The 21,680-nt window shown below is 42.0% G+C and overlaps 1 long non-coding RNA gene across 1 annotated transcript in view; it reads left to right on the plus strand.

Moving 5' to 3' along the window:
* The first annotated feature begins 550 nt into the window (after window positions 1–550).
* The window catches only part of LOC131490059 (uncharacterized), a 407,583-nt gene continuing 386,453 nt past the window's right edge, over window positions 551–21,680 (plus strand). Inside the window, exon 1 of the long non-coding RNA XR_009250929.1 lies at window positions 551–775. This is a non-coding gene — a long non-coding RNA (uncharacterized LOC131490059). The remainder of the gene's footprint in view (window positions 776–21,680) is intronic.

Below are 21,680 nucleotides of genomic sequence, written 5' to 3' on the forward strand. Positions count from 1 at the left end.
TACCGCTCTGAAGTGTTCCACACATACGAACTCAGTTAATCCTCCCGGGGACTCTACAAGGAAGGTAGTCATTACAGATGAGGAAACACAGATGCACAAAGTAACTTAAGATTGTAAAATGAGCCCCTGGCAGAGCCTGGTTTAAGAGGACTAGCTACTACTGCCAACTAACTCTCCTTTCTCATCTTCTTACAGAAGAGGTTTCCGAGTCTTGGTATTTGCATCCGGGAGAATTAATTATCCTCACAACCCTTTGGGGGAATCCTCATTCCCCCAAAACTACTTGGAAGGAATTTCAAAGCAATCACACATTCAAGCAACTACTAATACCTCATTTAAGTTAAATTGTTTGACTCTGACGCCTGGGCAGTGGTAATTGCTCCTAAATTGAATACCGATCGGTTATCACTTTAACAATAGAAATAGTAATCTTTAAAACCCTACCAGGCTTCTACCACATCATAATGGTTCTATATGGACCCAGCATTTTGAGGGAAAAGGAAGACATTCTCAACAGAAGTTTTACTCTTCTGTAGGCTTTGGAGGAACAATAGTGTTGTCATTGACCTTCCTTAAATGAAACTGTTGGAGAAGGTCACTGAGAGTGCGTAACCTCCGGTTGACCCTCCAGCTGGACCCGGGCAATGGGAGGCTCCTCCCCTTGCCCTTATCCTTGGGGCGTACATTCCAAGAGCAGTCATTTCCAGGATGCAGACTTGAGAAGGTAAGGTGTTGCTGAGACGGTCTGAATGCGGTACTTGGTCACAGAACCCAGGTGAGGCCTCCGTGTAAACTTTTACGGTTCTAAGAGGCGGTGCAGGATCCGCTGGTCTTGGGGCTCCCAAGACCCACCTCGTTCCTAAGTTCTCGTGCTTTTCAAGACTACTACCTCCCGATCTGGCGTGACCTGACTGCGGTCCCCCCTTGTCCTCTACCTATGGGCCCGATTTCGAATTTCACCCAGAAAACTCCCGAGGTCGAGAAAGAAAAAGAACCTTCTATCATTTCCAGGCTGAAAGACTCAATGAAACGAGAAGTCGAGGTCTTGGGTTGAGTTGGAAAAGGGAGTTAGCTGGCGGTACCTGCTTTTACGCCCGTACTTGGCTGCCTTATTTCTACTTTCTTCTACCTTCCAACCCCATGGGACAGTAAGCCAGGTCTCATTCCCTTGGACAAAATGTGCTTAATGAACAAAATGAAAGTGAAAAAGAAAGTATAAATCACATCTTTGTGTCATTTGGGCAGATTTGTGTTCGCCCACTTTTTCATAGATTATAGATGTTACTATGAAGACTCAACTTGGTAGCAGTGTTTGCTCTGATAATTTTTTGAAACGCAGATATTTGTGGGGAAAAGGAGATCCATCTGAAGGTACAAGGTAGTCCTGTGTGCATTAGGACAGACTGGGTCAGGATTCCTTGTAAATGAAAGCGGAAGCCTCAGACTAAAGGTTGCCAATTGTAAGGTGGTACATGTGATAAACGGTTGTGTATTTAGGTATTTCTTTTGCTTCACTTCTGGCATACTTTCTGAGTGACAACTGCAGTGGGAAGCTGGAAACTTTTGTGAATAATTATGATGCTCTTGAATCCATTGCATGAGCTCCTAATGGGTGAAAGATGCTTGAGGCCTTCCTGATCTGTGGAAATTGTCAACCCAATTATTTCAGCCAACTCACCTGTCAAATCAGATCACTGCCCAATCAGTTACTGAATCATCAGTAGTAAAGACAGCCTGAAATGCCAAATGGATAGTGTCTGGGACAGTGTTGAAGGCACAACTGTAATTTTCATGAAGCTGGCAACTGGGTTAGCCACAGGACATGGGTTGTTTAACCACATTGCATGTTTTTATTTTTGGTATCAAATCAAGTGTCTAAATTAGAAATCATGCCTCCCCCCACCTCATTCTCCCCTTTCCTTTTTTAAAAGGGAAAAAAACCCTACCTATGTATATACAGGCTTAAAATCCTTCTTCCAGAGTTCACAGGGATAAAGAGATTTAGCTGAGATTATATTTCTCAGCTCACCACTTTTCAATAAATTCCGCCTCTTCTCAGGTGCGTGCCCTAGAGAGGCTGGTTTTGTTTGAGGTGTTACTGATTATCGCCACTGAGGAAAGGAGCTTTGGGGTAGCTGTCTTGTGGGTGAGACTGTTACTGCCCAGAGAAATATTGATTGGGAGTCTCATCTGAACTCTTACATGCTCAGACCAAGACAATCAGGGAATTGGACACAGTGTTACTTCTCCCACTTACCCCAGCCATTTCTCCAGGGCAGCTGGCATTCCCATTGGGGGCACAGTTCAGTTCCAATCAGGTGGCCCTGAGCCCAGATGTATGGCCAGGTGCAAACAAAACCACTTTAAAACCACAGATGTCTAGGGGCACCCGGTGACTCAGTCGGTTGATGGTCTGAGTCTTGGTTTTGGTTCAGGTCATGATCTCATGGTTTCGTGGGTTCGAGCCCCACATCAGGCTCTGTGCCGACAGCATGGAGCCTGCTTGGTATTATCTATCTCGCTTTTTCTCTGCCTCTTATCCACTCAACGCTGGCTCTGTCTCTTTTGAAATCAATAAGTAAACTTTCAAAAAGAAATAAAATCACAGAAGTCCTGGAAAGGCAGGTCCCCTTAGGTAGATCTGAAGTGCTTCAAGGATAAAAAGTTTTTATACTGTGTTTTAGAGAGGGATTGAACCATTGTTTTAGAGCTATTGTTTCCAAAGTCCCTCACATTTCTCCTCTGTCCCTATTTGTGACACTTTATAGGTTTCCTGACCCAAACTGTGGATCATCTGAATTTTAGAGCACATATCCCAGCCCCTTTTGGACTGATCGACTTGGACTGTCTGCTCTCAATTGATCCCTTACTGCAACCTTAGAACATACCCTCAGAATCAACCGTGTCCCCCACCGTCAGACTTGCAGGCTGGGAATCTCCGCTTCCCCACTGTTCTGTGTGTTTGATTTCCTTTCTTCTCCCTCTGTACGGGGACAGATCCCTGGGTGGTCTGCACGGTTAAAATCAAAATTTCAGTCGCCAGAAGTGTGTGCTTAAGACTCTTGGGAGAGCTTGACACACCACGGTTTTCCCCCACCCTGGGGTAGTGATGCAGCCTGGGTCCCCATGACAGCTCTGGTGGTTACTGAGCGTGACTCCACTTCCTCTTTCAGATAGAAAGGAAGCGGAGTGAGAAGCAATGCTAGCAGTTCAGCAATCCAGGCCGCGGGGGTCCTCCAAGCAGGAACTCAACTTCCCGCCGCCTCCCCGTCCTGGGAGGGGACTAGACTGGTTGGCAGCTGGCCTAGGGTCCCAGCTGCCACATGGGGCAGGAAATCAAAGATGCACGTTTAAAATGCAAGCGCTTGTTTCCAATCTGTCTAATACCGCAGCCGGTTTAACGGCCAGAGTTTGAGGCATGAGAAGCTCGCTGATGAAGTTTGCTACTATTAAGGCGATTTTAATTGATGGCACTTGGCAGTGAGATCCTGTTTTTCTCTTTCCCCCTGCTCTCCACATCGCTTTTGATTTTAAGAAGACAAAGCAACATTTCCCCTTATTTTACTTATTTATCTTCCCCTGGGCCAAGCGCCTAGCACATTCTGAACGAAAGGGAGAGCCTCTAGGGGTCAGTGCAGCGTAAAAAATGGCTAACGCTCGGCTGGAGGAGGAACTGAGAGAGGTTTCAATCCCAGCTCCGTCCCTTTCGTCCCTTTCGTCCCTTTCTCATTCCCATGAGGGAACAGTCCTGTTACTTCCTGCCGAGCCGGGCTCCAGAAGAATCCCCTTGATGGCCATTTTCCTTTAACCTAAGTTTAAACATTTGCAATCAAAGGCAGATCTAATCTGAAATTTAGGACTGTCTTCACCGTGGTGGCATTTCAACCTGTTCCACTGGAACCTAGAGGGTTGCCCCCTCCCGCTGTCCTTTCAAAGCGTCATCCCAGGTGGGCAGAGGCCGGCTGCTCTTTCACCTCCCTTTCCCTCCCTTTTATGTATTTACTTTCTTTTTTATTTAAAATTTTTTTAATGTTTATTTATTTTTGAGGAGAGAGAGAGAGGGGAAGACACAGAATCCCAAGCAGGCTCCAGGCTCTGAGCTGCCAGCACAGAGCCCGACGCGGGGCTCGAACTCACGGACCACGAGATCATGACCTGAGCCGAAGTCCGGCGCCCAACTGACTGAGCCACCCAGGCACCCCTGTTTATTTACTTTGTTAATGAAAGAGCGCACATGTGTGTGTCCTTCTGGATACATGTGTCCTTTTGGTCTTTGTCTTTCCAATCCAAAAAGTCCCAATTTCTTTCATCATGTCATCCAAGGATAGTTAAGCTTTAGGGCACGGTGTGTGTGGGTGTGTGTGTGTGTGGTGGGGAGGAGAGGGTGAGAAAAGGCACAACGCTCCCTGAAATGGTGCGTGGGGGTGGAGAATGTTGGTTGAGAAGCCTGGGCAGACATTGCAGGAGTGTAAAGAAAGACTGGGGATTTCTTGAGGTTCAGTTTCTTCTCACTGAGGTAATTTCAACTCCTCCCGTTTATTCCTCCACCTTCTACATCACGGAGACAGTCCAAATTCCACCTCCCTTGTCCAGCCCTTGATTCTATCTGTTCTCCTGAGGTACTTGCCCCTGTTGAACATTTCCTTTTGATGTGCTTTCTTGCTCTTCTTTTGCACTGATGTGTCTCACAACGTCCTAAATCTGCGATGGTCTAGATGCTATATCTAGACCTTCTCTTCCTGCACTAACAACCTCGTGAGTCCATCCTGACACCCCAGATGTGGCCCTAGAATCTTCCTCGGTGGCTCCAAGCAGACACTGCCAACGGATCAACGTTGACACGATGGATGTCTTCCTGTCCGGCTTGCCTTAATTATGCCTCTCCTACAATGAGAAGAATTTCATTTTGATATCCATCCTCTTTCCCACAGTTCCGATGAGTGCTATATGCTGAAAACACCCTAATCTTTAGCTCCAGAACAAATCTTTCCCTGATTTCTAACACTGATAGGTCTATAACCTGTTAGAGTCCGTCATCTGGAACTCCTACCCACACTTCTCATGTAGCATGTTCCAAACCAAGCTCATCATTATACCTCCCCAAATCTGGATCTCCTATGTTCTCTAACTTTGTAAGTGGCGTCACTATAGCCCAAGCTAGAAGCTTTTCTTTCTTTCTGGCAATCTCCTGCCCCCTACCTTTTGCATCACCATTTCTTTCCCCTCAACATCCAGTCAGTAATAGAGAGCGGGTATGAAGTGTACCACATGAGTAGAATGAATACTTATTTGGTGGAGAAGACTTTGACTTCTTCATAATCTCCATTAAACTACTCATATCCAGTCATCCTCTGGATGTATAAATGATATGTTTACTCTGCACTAAGTATAAATGATAAATATACTCTGCAAACGTAGCTTTGGGATCCAGACTGTCCTTACAGGAAAGCGGTCCATAACCTCGTGCATGTGAATTTTGGAGCTCTCTGCAAGGACACGCTTTCCAAAGCATAAATCTAGCCACACCATTCTCCAGCTTCCTAAACCTTTGCTGGTTTCTCTTTGTCCATGAGATAAAGCCCCAAACTCCCAACATGTTATCTGATGCTCTGACTGGCTCCAGTCTGTGTCTCCAGCCATATTTACTGTCCTTTCCCCCTCCACATCCAGCTCCCTTGCCTGTCCTGCTTACCGCACACTTAATTAGGTCCTGTTTCTAGGGCATGTCTCTTGCAATTATCTTCTGGGTGTACCTTTTCTTCCTATTTGGTCACTCACTCAGCTCAAATGTCACTTCTGTGAAACCTTCCCCAACTCACGCAGGTAGACCAATCAGAAACAGGCACTCTGTGCTGTGTGTTCTTCTAGCACGTGATCCACTTCTTAATAGCATGAGTTATGCAGTGTCCCATTTGGGTGCCTTTCTTTGTCACCAAATTCTAAGTTCTTACAGGGAAGGGCTGTCTGCTTGCGTTTTGAGTCCATAGCACCTTGCATAGTATTTGGGACATAGCAAATGCTCATTAATTCTTTTGTGAATGAAGGAGGTGGTGGATGTTCTAAAAGAAGAAATGAGTTATCATTGATGACAAACTGTTACAATTTTATGTCAGAACAGCCCCTGGTCATGGGACACCTGGGTGGCTCAGTTGGTTAAGCGTCCGACTTCGGCTCAGGTCATGATCTCGTGGTTTGTGAGTTCAAGCCCTGCTTTGGGCTCTGTGCTGACAGCTCGGAGCCTGGAGCCTGCTTCCAATTCTGTGTCTCCCTGTCTCTCTGCCCGTCCCCTGCGCGCTCTCTCTCTCTCTCTCTCTCTCTCTCAAAAATGAATAAATGTTAAAACAAACAAACAAAAAAACAGTCCCTCATCAGAGCACTTACCTGCAGTTCTGGGCTCTACAAGGCACAAGGGAACCTTGCTCCTGGCCCCCCTGCCTGGAATGAAGAGCAGGATAAAAGATGGGTGTTCCTGGAAGGAGTTTGGAGGAGTACTCTGGCCAGACCCTGTGTGTGTGTAGGGGAGGGTGGTGGGGAGTAGGATAGGTAATTCCCCATAGAATTATCTGTTGGGTAGCCTGTTTATAAGCAAGGTAAGCATATGTAGCCCATTGTCAAAGATAATAAGAGCAGTTGATCTTGAAATGCTATTTGAGATGCTCCTGTGGGCAAATGTGCGATGTGTGCAGATGGGTACAGAAGAATGTGATAAAGTTCTCATCACTGAGATGTTTACGATCTGCTAAGGACATTTTTGCAAAGGTGGGTTTGAGAAGTAGGGTGATCTCATTTTATCATTCAGACTGGGATGTTTTTGACTGGGAAAAGGGATGCTATTAGGTATTTCATCAGGAACATAAGGGTGAACCAGGACAGTTGCACGGAAACCCGGACCGACAGTCACACTAATGAAGACTGTTAGATGTGTCACAGGGGCCACAGATGTCCTAGTTTCAGAAGAGAAAGTCATCACTGTGAAGTTGGGGGTTCACAGAGAGAGTCCCTGAAGAGGGGCGCCTTGATGCAGGCCTCAGAAGATGAGGAGGATGTGGGGGGTGAGAGGAGGTGGGAGGAAATGTTCAGTGAGGAAAAGGGAGTGAGCACGAATGTGGCCGTGGCACTTCTAACAATTTGTGTGGAGGACCGAACAGACATGTCAGTGTGATGATGGGGCAAAACCCAAATGAAATTGGAGACCGTTTGCATTTGGAAGGCGAGGAATGGGGACAGGAAGAAACCAGGAAAATTCGAGGCGTTGACACTGGGTGACTGGGAGGGTGGTGGTCCTAAAAAAGTAGATGGACGTGGTTTGGGGAAATATAATTAAGGTGGGAAAATTTGAAATATTTTTGCTCTTTAAAAAAAAAATGAAGTTGATTTATTTATTGAGAGAGAGAGAGAGCAAGCGAGTGAGGTAGCAGGGGGAGGGCAGAGAGAGAATCCCAAGCTGTCAGAGAATCTCTGCTGTCAGCATGGAGCTGGATGAGCTGGGCCGAATCAAGAGTGGGACACTTAACCAACTGAGCCACCCAGGCGTCCCATTGCTTTTCGATTTTGATGTCATAAGTGGAATTTATGCTTATTTTAGAAAAGGTGGATAATGCAGGAATTATGGGTGAGAATTTCGGCATCCTGGGATTTTGATGTGTCCCATTCCTGGGATATTCCCGATGTCGTATTCACTCTGAAGGAAAAAATGGAAACGGCAGGAGAAGTGAAGGCCAAGTCTGATTTCTGTGAGTTTTTCAAAAGTTTTGCCCTCTCTGCTTTAGAAAAACCTTTCACTCATAAAAATAGTTTGTTTAGAACTTATTGGTCTCTTACTCAGTGCCAGGCCCTGTGGAGGAAATGGCACCTAAAAGAGACATGGAAAGATTTGCGGGTGAAAATTTACGGAACAAGTGTCACAGGAATGGTGATGAAGAGTTTGGAGAAGGGAGAGATCAGATACCTGAAGGAAGAGCCCTATTGAAATATACTCATGACATGTGAATTCCAGCAGCGGGAGGAGTGAAATGCACTGAGATGCTGGCAGGTTCCTTGTATATTTGACATTTAGATCACTGAAGATCATCTAGGGTTTAATCTCCGTGGAGTCTGGGCTGTTCCATTCTTAATCACAATAGTTTCTCCAGTATTCTTCTGTTTCCTTGGCTCTTGATCTGTCTTCATTCATCAGGACTGTTGCTGTTTTTTTTTTTTTTTTTTTTTTCCAACATTTTTTATTTATTTTTGGGACAGAGAGAGACAGAGCATGAACGGGGGAGGGGCAGAGAGAGAGGGAGACACAGAATCGGAAACAGGCTCCAGGCTCCGAGCCATCAGCCCAGAGCCTGACCATCAGCCCAGAGCCTGACGCGGGGCTCGAACTCACGGACCGCGAGATCGTGACCTGGCTGAAGTCGGACGCTTAACCGACTGCGCCACCCAGGCGCCCCAGGACTGTTGCTGTTTTAACAACACCAATATTTACATGGCATAATTCTATGACATTGTCTAAAGGTTCCTGATTGTGTGCGGATGTGACATGCCTTATCGGATCACGTCCACTTGAGCTTAAAAAGATACTCTTTCTTCTGGCTCTTTCCTGGTCTCCAATTTCAGGATCTTCAACAGCCATTTTTTTCTAGGGTCTTCCAAGACTATCTCAAGTTGCTCATAAAAAGAACGCTTTCAGACCCTGCAAGGAAAGCATTCTCACGTCCCTTTTCTTTGACAGTATGTCCTGACATTTTCTGCCGAGGCTGTTGGGGACGCTGTTAGTTCCATCTGCCAGTGCCCCCAGAGTTGTGCTGACCCCAAAACAGGCCTTGTGCTAAAGCTCTGCTACTGCTGAAGCCATGTGATGCCCGGCTCCCTTCGTGTGGCAGTGCCATGCTGTGTTGACATACAAAGTGAGGCGACATCCTTTCCCCAGCCTTGTGTCACACCCTCTTGGTACCGAGGCAGTGCTACCTTCTGCTTCTTAAAATACAAATGAAAATGGATCTTTCGGTTTTATAAGTGGCTCTTGGCTTTATAAAACCCTGACATAAAATTTGAGCTCCTCAGGCCAGAGGACGGTCTGAGTGAAGGATACCTTGGTCATGGCACCCAGTATAGGGGCCTGTCATCTTCCCACAGGGTGACCTCTTGCCCAGGGCTTCTCCATTTCTCATGCCACTGTCTCTGCAGAACTGATTCATCTGCTCTGAAAGACATCCCCAGGTGTGTCCTTTCAACATCGCCAGGTTGGGATCATGCTCTTCTGCTACTTCAGTAAAGATATTCCTCTAGTTGCAGGCCAATTTCTGGTAATGGAAGCAGAAGAGTAAGGCCTGAAATACTAATTCCATCTTTCCACCAGAGGGCAGATATGTCGTATCTATTAAAACACAGGTTACATTCGACAATAAGGACTGTGTTAGTAATAAAGGTGACATAAAAATTATGTTCCTGATCCTTCTCTGTATATCTTTAATATTTATAAGCATCTACAGGGTGTATTAATAAATATAATATTGATATCTATCCTAAGTGAATATGCATATTTTATAGTGGTTTATACATTCACTAATAGTGGTTTTATGGACATGGAAAAGGTAGTTAGCAATAGAAATTGTTTCATGTTATGCTGGATTTCCTTTGAAGCATAAGACATACATCACATTGGTGATTTTAAGAAGAAATGAATGTAGAATTAATTGGCACGGCATGCCATTTTGCAAGAATCGTTGCTGTCCTATCTTGCTTTTGTCTGATGTATCTTTGAAACAACAGTTCTGATATACTGATGTATTTCTATTTCAAGACTTTTTTTCAGCTCAAAGAAGAGCTGTCTGCAAATTCTAGGTGGCACTATTTTGATTTTTGAGTGTCCTTTTTGCCAATTTGCTTCTACTGAACAGGAAATTAAATCCTGGTGAATGTTATGGCTGATTTGTGGCTTTAGGGAGTTTTCTAAACCACATAGAAATGGAGACCTTATAATAGCGATGCGAGGTCCATCGTATTATGGATTTCTGTTTGGCTGTTGAGAAAACCATAGTATAGAAATTTTGGTTTTCTGAGGCTCTGATAAGAAGTTCTTTATATACCTTTATGTGGGCCATGGCTTTTAACAAATTGGTGCAATGTCCTATCTATAATTTTTCAGTAAATAGGTGCTTCTAAAAATATTGAACTATTGTCTCACAGTTTCAAAGTTGATACAGTGCTCAGAGCCCAGAGGTGTTCTGGGGCTTATGTACTCCCTTTGCCTTAGTTCAAAGGAAAACCTTTATATATCTCAGGACATCTCAAGAGACGAAGAGAGCCAGAGTAAAGGCATCACACTAATTTTGTTGAGAGTGAGCACACAGGGTGGTTCAGTGGAACAATATTGCCTGAAATCAGAGCTAAAAACTTTGACCATCTCCAGGATGTCCCGCCTTTTCATTGCTGTTAGGAAATACAAACAATCTGAAATGTTAGGGTAGCTGACTCCTTGTGCCACACAGAACCCCTCCGCCATCCTTCCCCAAGCGAAAGTGAGACTGGATGGGAGTGCCCCAATGGAAGGAGATGTGAGGAACAGGAAATACTGTCTTGGGGAGTTTCCTTTTTCCCTCAGGCTTTTCCCCTTACTGATATCGTTTGAACACCTCAAAGACATTGTGCCTGGATGTTCAAGTTGCTGATAAACTGCATAGTACAAGATATGCTTCTAATCATTTATTTTAGGAACTTAGCTTAGATTCTCGCTAGGTGAATGTGGTCCGCGGACCAGCAGCCCTGACCTCACCCGGGAACTTGTTAGAAATGCAGAACTTCTGTGCTTTACCCCAGATCTCCTGAATCAGAATGGCATTAAAAAAAAAAAATCCAGGTGACTCATGTGTGCATTAAACTTCGAGAAGTGCTTAGATCTTTCTCTCTCTCTCTCTCTGTTTTAACCAGGGTGTTTTAGAGCAGAGCCTCCCCTTTCTTATTCTGCCTATTTGCTGGGATACTGGTCTACCCAGTGCAAGTTATCCAAAAGCAGAACAACTGATCTCATGAACCTAGTGACTAGAATGCATCTGGACATAATGTCTGCCAGCGTACTGCCATTTCCTTTATCCTTCTTCTTCTTTAAACAGTTTTTTTTTGATGTTTATTTATTTTTGAGAGAGAGAGAGGTAGAGCACAAGCAGGGGAGGGGCAAGGAGAGAGGGAGACACAGAATCTGAAGCAGGCTCCAGGCTGCGAGCTGTCAGCACAGAGCCTGATGCAGGGCTCAAGCCCACAGACCATGAGATCATGACCTGAGCCAAAGTGGGACGCTTAACCGACTGAGCCACCCAGGTGACCCTATACTACTTCTTTTCACATAAATTATAAGGTGCAGTTTGCCTTGTATTAAGCAAACTTTGACAAAACTTCAGCTTACAAGACATAAAATCAGGGAGTGATTATTCACATTGTAAAACAGTTTCTGCTTTACAAGGAAATTTACTAAATTAGTCCTTTAAATTGCCGCGAGATACATTTGAAATAGAATTTGACTCAAATGTTGATTCATTGTCCAATTTTTGAGATGGCATATAATGCATAAATGGAGACATGATTGCACAGATAGTGGTTTTGGGCATGTTATTAATAAATTTCTGAAGGAGCTCTTGACCACCCTCCTCATTTCTTTTTCCCATTTCATTATAATTTCTGTAAGTCTACAATGTAGAATGACTTCTTTTTATTCATCTACCAACTCATATATAACTCAATTGCTTCACATCCCACAAGCCAAAGACTCCACTTTGAGCTTGAATTAGCAGAGAAGACACCTAAAGATGAATCCAAGACAAATGACCCTTTAGCCTGATGAATAGTAATGGTGGTATTATGCTTGATTTGAGCCTGTAAAATCCTCTCTGGCAGTAAAACCCTGACGAGGGAAAGTGGATACATTCCTGCAAAACACTGAGCAATGTCATAGAAATATTTCTCATAGAAATATGGCCCCAAAATATTATCGACAACTGGTAAACCACATTGGAAAAACCACCCAAAACGGCAAGTCCTTCGTGTTCTTGTGGCTTTTGTTCCTATCTCTGTTGTGGTACTTATGTTTCTACACTGCAGTCTGTGTCTTTGATTTTTCCTCTAGGAGTTTTTGGAGGGCAGGGGTTTTGCTTTTTTCATCCTTATGCCTCCAGTGCCTAGCACATAATAGTATTTCACAAAAGCTCGTTAGGTGAAAGATTTAATGATCTGCATAATTACTGATACCTTTAGCAAGAGCAAGAATTTGACATCTGAGCAAAGCGTCTGCAAAAAGTGGGGGAAACGCTGATTGGTTATCTCTTTTCAGAAAGGCAGCAGTAACATGGTTCATCCAAAATAGCAGATAATAAAAATTAGTATTTGGCTTAGAAATTGTGGCTATATTTGAATAATAATAACTATGAAGCATTGGAAACACTAAAAGACAACAAGAAGCAGAAACAGCAGGGGGGGGGGGAGGAGGAGGAGGAGGAAAAGAAAAGGGAGAGGGGGAGGGGGAAAACTATGCCTATTTCATTGAAAAGTTTCGACTATCTTGTTACATCTCAGGCTGTTCATCTCAGTGGCTAATCCTGGTTGTGAACCGAGTAATTTCTTAGGTCACTACAAAGAACTCTGCTGGAAACCTTTCTTGTTAATATAAGCAGAAAAAACTTACAGAAAATGAGTCCTTTTTTTTTTTTTTTTTTTAAGGATTGCTTAGAAGAATCACATCTTTGTCATCTAAGTACCAAACAAAATGCAAAGAGGACTCCCAGACACATCAGAAACCTGCTAAGGTGACATATTAGGAGGTAGGTGATATTCCAGGGTACCATTCTTTACATAATTGGTGCCTTCCCAGCCAGGCGCTTGAATCCTGCCTGCTGTGGTTGTTTGGGTCTGCCATATTCAGATATCTTCTTCCTCTCTGGAGGTGGTCTTTAACTCAGAAATTTGTGAAGATATATTAATTCATCATGATGGAACTCATACTTTGGGATGAAAGCTACACACGTATTCTGTACACTTAAATTATGTACAACAAATTAAAAGTGTCATAATAGGGTTCTAGCATAATTCTTCCTCTTAAGGAAATGAGTGGGTGTGAACAGAAGGAGCCCTGTTCCTGTCTAGTGTGGACATCTCTTCTACCATTACATAAATCGTGCCTATCATCTGAAGTATTTTTTTTATAGTGTTAGTTTTCCATATTGGTGTATCCCAAGATTTCACTTGCTTCTATCACGGCCTTAGTTGGCTGAAAATACTAAGTTTTTGTTTTTAAGAAGAGGCAAAGAATTATTTTACTTATAGTGTTTACCTACTATATTCATCATGAAGCCTATTACTTCCAGCAAAACTGTCATTTTTTGATTACTGTTACTATCCCAAGAATGGGATAATAATTGTTTATTCCTGTAGCTTTATCATCCTCTATTGCAATTGTTCTCAAGGCTTTGGCCATCTGGCCTTATGTTTTCCGTGATCTACCCTTTAGTGCTTGGGGGAAGATGATGATTTCCCACTGTTGACAGGAAAAATAACTTCCTTTTTTTTTGTTTATTTACTTGGGGTGCCTGGGTGGCTCAGTTGGCTAAGCATCCAACTTTGACTCGGGTCATGATCTCATGGTTCTTGTGTTTGAGCCCTGTGTCAGGTTCTGTGCTGACAGCTCGCAGCCTGGAACCTGCTTTGGATTCTGTGGCTCCCTCTTTCTGTCCCTCCCCTACTCATGCTCTGTCTCTGTCTTTGTCTCTCTCTCAAAAATAAATAAATATTAAAAAAAACTTATTTATTTATTTTCAGAGAGACAGAGGCAGCGACAGCGGGGTAGGGGTAGAGAAAAGGAGAAAGAGAGAATTGCAAGCAGGCTTCACACTGTCAGCACAGAGTCTGATGCGGGGCTCAAACTCATGAACTGTGAGATCATGACCTGAGCCGAAACCAAGAGTTGGAAGCTTAACTGACTGAGCCACCAGGAGGGCACCCCAGGAAAAATAACTTTTTGATCAGAGTGAGAGATGAAAATGGGTCCCCAGTGGCCACCCAGGTACTTCCCCTGTGACATTAAATACCTCCCTCTCCTAATTGCAGCAGCTAAGTAGTGACCCTCTTTAAAAGGGGCGCCTCGTTGGTGAGTTGAACCCTATGTCAGGCTCCACACTGAGAGTGTGGAGCCTGCTTGCGATTCTCCCTCCCCCTCTCTTTGCCCCTCCTACCCCCATCTCAAAAATAAATAAACAACAACAACAACAACAACAACAACAACAAAAAACCATACCCAATATCCCACAGGCTTTCAAAAATGGAGTTGGGGACAAGAATGTGGAAGGACAGAATACAGAAAAAGAGAAAATATAATGGGGTTAAATCTTTGAAGATAATTGAGCCAGCATTAGCAATATGCAAGAAGCACGAGATTTCTCATGAATGGGACAGAATAGAAAGTTAAAGTTTCTTCATTAGTGATTCTTGGAATTACATGGCAAATAGTCCCTTTCTTCCTCCTTGGGAAATAGCTAACACTTGGAGACGTGACACTTGTTGGAATCATTTACTTTACCCAAGCCTGTTTGCTGTTGTTGTTTTTAATTTTAAGGACTAACAGCCATATTTCGCTGAGCATTTCAGAAGTGAAACTGAATATACACTTGACTGATTTCCTGGAATGTCAATCTCCTTTTGGCTTGGTGATGCGTGGATAGTTTATGGGATGTGTGCTGTAGCCTGAGACCTGGGAGGGAAGGGAAGTTTTTGAGGCGTGACTGGGTCCTCAGCATTTTCTCACTCTGGGGCTTTATCAGCTGCTTGATCCTGTGGACTTCTGCATGAGGTAGTGTGTCTAGGGACTTTTTTTTGTGGCTATTAGAGGTGTGACTACAATTGTTATGAAATATGGCTCAAGCAGTTGACAAGTGATAAAACAGTTGATTTCTCATCTTTAATGCTGTAAGCATTCTCTTGAAGGAAATGGGAAGCAAAGCTATTGACTTTTGCTCCATTTTGGGTGGGTTGGTTTCAAGTTGTGTTGACAGATGCCTGTCCCCAGAGAACTTGTTGGGAGGAATAAATACGGCCGTGGGTCAGACAGGTCCTTTCTCTAGAGGGTTCTAACTAAGAGTGAATATGGAAGGATTCCATAAGTTTTATATTACAAAGGATTACCACTAATTAGTTGTGAATGTTGGCTGTTATTGTTTCTTTTTCATAAGAGGATTTAGAAATTTTGGGGATTATCCAGTAACTCAGGGTTATCAATCGTAATTATGCAAAGATTGGAAACTCTTGCCTTGGCTAGAGCAATTGAAGGGTGCTGTCTAATGATGCGTACAGGTCTCTCAATATCTGTCAGCCCATCCAGAATTGTTAAATTAGTCTGTAATTGTCATTTCCAATGTCCAAGTTGTTTCTGGTCAGGAAGCTGTTTGGAATGCATGATGTACTTCATGGAAATGTTTATAAGAGAAACATCAAATTTTAGCGTGTGGAAGGAAGTATACAGCCAGGTCTGACCTATGAAAAAGTGGAGAGGAGCACAAAATTTAGCTTTAAGCACAATCGGTATTCTTTTTGGGTGTTAATTTCCCTTTTCTGTATTCCCCATCCAACCTAGGGGATGCCTACTTTCTTTTATACCTTAATAATAAATTGTCCCTGTCTTTCCATGTCAATAAAATACATGTACCTATCAACAATTTTAATGGCTGCTTATTATTTCATTGTGTATGTTTTTACCAAACCCTGATGGACATTTATTATATATTTATATAAATTTATATATTTATACTTCCAGTTTTCTGCTCTTCTTTGCAATGCTTAGAAGAGCATTTTTGAACATACAACTGTGTATCCTTATCAGATTTCTTAAAGGATAATTTCCTTTGAGTGGAATTACTGAGTCATACTGTATGTGCATTCTAACATTGATTCATATTACCAAACTTCTTTCCAGAAGGTGCTAATTGACATAATCATCAAAGTACATCAGGGTACTTTTTCCTCCAAACTTAGCCTATACTGGTCTTCAGAATATCTTTCATCAATTAGGGGGGTGAAACAGTTTCTGATTATTAGAATTTTTATTTTTTGATTATTAGTGATTTTAAATATCTTTTCATGATTTCTAAGAGTTCTATAGTTTTAGTTCTTACATTTAAGACTGATCCAGTTTGGGGCACGTGGGTGGCTCAGTTGGTTGAGTGTCTGACTCTTGATTTCAGCTTAGGTCATGATCCCAGGGTCATGTTGAGCCTGCACTGGGCTCCACACTGAGCATGGAGTCTCCTTAAGATATTCTCTCTCTTTCTCTCTCTCAAATAATAATAATAAAAAGACTGATCCAGTTTGAGTTAATTTTCATATGTGGTGTGAGGGAGGGGTATGACTTCATTCTTTGAGGTGTGAATATCCAGTCATCTCAGCACTATTTATTGGAAAGAGTATTTTTTCCTCACTGAGTTTTCTCAGCACCCTTGTTGAAAGTTAGTGGACTATAAGTATATGGGTTTATTTCTGGACACTCAATCCTATTCCATTTATATGTATGCCAGTACCATATTGTCTTTTTTTTTGTTTGTTTAAGTAATCTCTACACCCAACGTAGGGCTCAAACTCATGACCCCATGAATAAGAGTCGCACACTGTATAGACCGAGTCAGCCAGGAGCCCCTACTGTCTTGATTATTGTAGCTTTGTAGTAAGTTTTGAAGTTGGAAAACATGAGTCTTTCAACTTTGTTCTTTATCAGGATTGTTTCAGCTATTCTCATGATTTGATGGACTATTTCTATTTCTTTTTGAATTGTCTATTAATATCTGCAGCTGATTACTTATTCATTTGATTTGTAAAAGGAGAGTTTCTCAATCTCTTCTGGCTTTTGGGAATGGCATGAAATGAGATTGTGATGTGACACCCTGCATAGCATTTTGAGTAACATGACTTAAAATGAGCAATAGTGAGTATCATCTGTCTTTTATCGAGTATTATTACTCAAAATGAGCATATTGAGTATTCTGTCTTTTGTTGACTATTGTGTGAAGAAAAATCTAGATTAGATTGTGAACAGGAAAAAAAATAAACTTCAGGTGCTGTCATGAGCAAAGATGGGTTGAATCAGAAAGAAGGCACCATCGTTAAAAGCGTGGACTGCCTTAGTCAACTTACCAAATAGGAGAGTGCAGTTAGTCCAGGATGTGTGATGATCCATGGATGGGTGGGAAAAGAACATTAACGTTTATTTTTCAATTAATTTCATCTCGTTAAAAACCTCTATTTTTTTGCATATGGTTTATAGTATTTGTAATCTAAGACTACGGTGACGCATGTGCATGTGTTATAACTAAAGTACCTATATTGGAAGCATATGCTCGAATTGCTTTCCTGGTAGTGGTGAAAAATAAAGAAAATGAGAGGCCACTGGTCTGATTCTGTCCCAGGCCATCTGGTGTTGAGCATTCCCATGCGTTGCCTTTATTTCAGTGCCTCTCTCTGTAATGATTCAACTTCCCTGTAACTTGAACACAGTTATGTGGCCATCCAATTTTAGTTCCTCTTGGTTAGGCGGGTCATGGAAGGTTGAACATTTTGGATGGGCGTTAATCTCTGCCTTTGAAAGTTGCCCTTAGCTTCCTACTCATTGGCCGTGCATCGTCAGGACTCTGCTTAGGGCAGTCGGCACTTAGAGCAACATCCTTCTCCCTTCTCTGTCCTGCTTTCCTCATTGCCCTGGCCTTTCCCAGGCCTTTGCCATGTTTTCTGGTCACTCTGTCATCTCAAAGCTCTAGTCCTTATTTTTGACTTCTTTGAAACCCATCAAAATGTAACTGGGCCCCATTCCCAAGTGTACTAATGGATCCTCTACAAAAATAAAGGAACACAGTGGGAAGAATATTGGGTCTGGAGTCAGGAGGGTGGCCTCTAGCGTCAGCAGATGTATCAGATCTTTCCAGTCCTTTTAAGCAAGAGCTTGGAAAAGCATTTCCATGGTATTTAAATTTGTTAATAAAGTTTTCCCATTATAAATAATCTTAAAAAAATGGATTCTACACATGAATGGTTGTTGAAAGAGTGAATTCCAACTACAAGGAGAGTAACTTTACTTATATAAGACAGAACATATTATAATATTGTAACATTACGTTGTCATATAATTATAACATCTTGTTATAATAGTGTAACTAATGTGCATTTAGCAAATTATTGGCAATGACACACCTTCTCCATCATCACAGGCCAGGGTTACCCCTGCTCCTTTTATGTGGGTAGAATGCTCTGTCATATCAATTCCAAACCCAGACTGCATATTTTTTAGGTCATATCCTTTCATCTAGTAATTACATTCATAGAAATTTATCCTAGATCTTAAAACACTCCAAAATGTTAACAGTGATTATCTGTCAATTAGTGGGATACAATTTTTTAATCTTCTGTTATACCTTGAGAATTTAGAAAATTTTCAGTGACAAGGACTCTTAAATTAGAAAAAACCAAGTATTATTAAAAACGATGTTCTGAAAAACACAGCATGTAGAAATAACTGGTAGCAAGTTGCCAAAGTGAATAACATTATGAGCCATTACATATGTATTGTAGATTCATTTTACAACATCTGGGCTTTGCCTCTTCTCACCTGTTTGATCTTGGACAAAAGACCTTTCTATGTCTTACTTTTCACAAACTATTTAAAGTGGCAGAGATAAAGCAGTGAACCCCAAGTTGACAAAAATATTTGCCTTCTTTGGGGCGCCTAGGTGACTCAGTGGGTTAAGCGTCCCCCTTGGGTTCAGGTCATGATCTCACAGTTTGTGAGTTCAAGCCCTGCATCGGGCTTTCTGGTGTCAGCACAGTGATCTTCTTTGGATCCTCTGTCCCTGCTCCCCCCACCCCCCAGCTTGTTCTCCCTTTCAGAAATAAATAAATATTAAAAAAAAAAAAACTTTGCCTTCTTAGAATTTACATTTATCTACTTTATCAGTTAGGACAGTGATGGGCACAAATAAAGTATTTAACAGATACTAGTTATAATTACAATGATTATTATTATGAACACTGCAGGTTTTTAAAGTTTATTTATTTGAGAGAGAGAGAGAGAGAGAGAGAGAGAGACAGTCCGAGTGGGGGCGGGGCAGAGAGAGAGGGAGAGGGAGAATCCCAAGCAAGCTCTGTGCTCTAACTCATGAAACCATGAGATCAGTATCTGAGCCAAAAACAAGAGTTGGAGGCTAAACCTACTGAGCCACCCACGCTCCCCCACTGCACTGGTTTTTTTTTTTTTTTAAGAATTAAAAAAATTTTTTTTTAATGTTCATTTATTTTTGAGAGAGAGAGAAAGAGACAGAGTGTAAGTAGGGGAGGGGCAGAGAGAGGGAGACACAGAATCCAAAGTAGGCTGCAGGCTCTGAGCTGTCAACAGGGAGCCTGATGCGGATCTCGAACCCACAAGATGTGAGATCATGACCTGAGCCAAAGTCGGATGCTTAACTGACTGAGCCACCCGGTTGCCCCTGGGTTTTTTTTTTTTTTTTTTTTTTTTTTTTTTTTTAATGGGAAAATGAGATCCTAGTAGCAAGTAACTGAGTTAAAAAGCAAACACATGGGAGATGTATGTTGGTAAGGCAGGACCTGCCTTTCTTGGAGCTGTGTCAGGGCCTAATGAATGAGTTTTACAAAGTCATTTTTATTATTAGTTAACCCGCTTGCTGGGTGGGCCCACAAACCAGGTCTAGGAGAGATACTTAGGTGGGTAGTTCCTCTTCCTCTGGACATAACATGAACTCAGAGGACTAGGGCATTTCAGTGGAAAGTCTCCCCATCACTCAGGCCAATGCCACGAGACCCTATAACATCTCTTCTGTCCACCTTCTCTCTTACATACATTTCAAATTGCGTCTGTTTCATTTTATTATTATAGCATATATGTGGAACACCTCAGGGGGAGAAGTCTTTCAAGAGAAATGATGGCTCCCAAAGTCGCCCTGGAGGAAAGAACAAAACAAAAATAAAAGTTGTCTTTGGAACACCTGTCAGCATGTATTTTCCTACATGCCAGTTATTGTTTTAGAGAATTCTCTTCAGAAACATGAGCATAAATGTATTTTTTTGCAGGCTCAGAGTTCAATTTAAGTAGCTTGAAGTCCCTTGCATAGTTATTTGTAAAAGATCAAAAGAAGAAGAAAAAGATACGAAAACAAAGAAAACCCACATCCATTTTATTCCTCTTTACCAACTTTTGCCAGTATGTAGTTTAATTGAAAATGCTATGTTTCCAGGCTTTTTTTTTTTTTTCCCTGACCCAAATCCCTTGAGAGTATGCCGTGCAGTTTAAAGGCTATTATCAACCTTGAGGATCACATTGTGATTATTTATAACAAGCTCTCATTGGTTGGGGGGTAAGGTCACTATTGCAGCTAAAGTAATCTTTTTCTTCTTCAGGAAAAAATACCTAAGCTCTGCTGACAAGAAAATTAGATCATAAAGGAGAAAATGGGACAGTATGGTTTATTTTGTAAGCAGTACCTATTTAAGAGATACATTGTTTAATAGGAATTTTATAGTGCTTCTGGCTATGTTTCCTTCTGTCATATTTAGTGAGGAAGTTTACAAGGTAAAAAATTAAACACCTTCAGGTTTTGCCTCAGGCTCCATTTCTGTCTGGCATAGATCTCAGCAAAGGGCAACATTACTGTTTTGCTTAGAGTTTTGTTTAAGACAACGAACAGTTATTGAAAATACATCTTTAAACAAGTCTTCTAGTCAGGAATGTATTGTTTTTTTTTTTTAACAAAATTAGTTGGCTCAGTGCCAAGAACACTGAGCAAAGATTCAGAGTTGCTAGAGTTTAAGTGTAGTTTTGGCACTAACTAGCTGTGTGTCTTTGGGCAAGTTGCTGTATGTCTCTGGGCTTCAATGTGCTCATGCATACAATGGGGGCATGAGACTACATCACCAGCTTTTAAATATTTCCAGTAACAACTCACAGTAAGGCATGTGTGTTATGTTATTACCCTGTATACGTATATACATGTGTGAATAGATACATAAGCATAAAAATTTTGCAAAAAAATTACTCTTGCTCTATCTGATGCCTGATATTTTCTAATCTATTCTATTCCATTCTATCTCATTTAGAGAAAAGTATTGGTTAAAACTTACTGAATTGATTTCACTCATAGTGGTTGCAATCAAAGTTTCGTAAACACCAGGCTAAGTAGTGTTTAAGGTCTTTGTTAAGTAGAAAAAATGAGGGATCATGGAATTGCCCTTAAGTAAGAAACTACCTCTTCTCAGTGAATGAATAGCTCTTTCCTTTTATGAGACTCATCAGCATATTTGCAATAATCAACTAGATTTTTCCAGATGAAAAAGTTGTTTTCTGCATCTTAGGTGTGGTGGGAGGTATGTCAGCTTCTGGAATCCTGTGTGTTAGTGGCTGCCTCACTGGTCACCGGGCCAGATTTAGATGAAATCATGAAATAGGTGACATTTATTTGCAGAATCTCTCCCTGCTCCTTGGCAAGCCTCCTTCTTCAGATTCCTGCTTCACTGTAGGTCCAAGAGATAGAAATGGTCACTCTGTAATACGGGTGAGTTTGGGTTAAGCATGTCCTTGAGAAACCAGCTAAATTCCAAGCTTGTTTGTATTGGAATATTTAGCAGACCAGAGACTAAAACTCATCTTCAATACTTGAGGGCAAACTTGT

Source organism: Neofelis nebulosa, chromosome 11 (genome assembly GCF_028018385.1).
Source record: "Neofelis nebulosa isolate mNeoNeb1 chromosome 11, mNeoNeb1.pri, whole genome shotgun sequence".
Classification (NCBI taxonomy): domain Eukaryota; kingdom Metazoa; phylum Chordata; class Mammalia; order Carnivora; family Felidae; genus Neofelis; species Neofelis nebulosa.